The sequence below is a fragment of the Capsicum annuum genome, chromosome 4 (genome assembly GCF_002878395.1).
Source record: "Capsicum annuum cultivar UCD-10X-F1 chromosome 4, UCD10Xv1.1, whole genome shotgun sequence".
Taxonomy (NCBI): Eukaryota; Viridiplantae; Streptophyta; class Magnoliopsida; order Solanales; family Solanaceae; genus Capsicum; species Capsicum annuum.
In genome coordinates, this window is record NC_061114.1 from 61182283 (window position 1) to 61182575 (window position 293).

Below are 293 nucleotides of genomic sequence, written 5' to 3' on the forward strand. Positions count from 1 at the left end.
TTATTATTAGGATTAGCTTGAGTTGACACTTTTACTGATCAAGTACAAAGTATGGTACACCAAGCTCAGATTTGAACTTTTTGCTCATCAATGGTCTATGAAGACAAGTTTTAAATTTTAAGAAAAAAACAAAACGTTGAATATATATTGCTCTTTTCTCTCTACAAAATAGTTTGCAAAGCTGGTTATACATTATATGATTTCTATAATAATTAAAGAAGAAAGAATTACAAGAAAGAATCTCGACGGTACGAAATCATGTAATCCAAGATTATTAGGAAGATATTCCATAA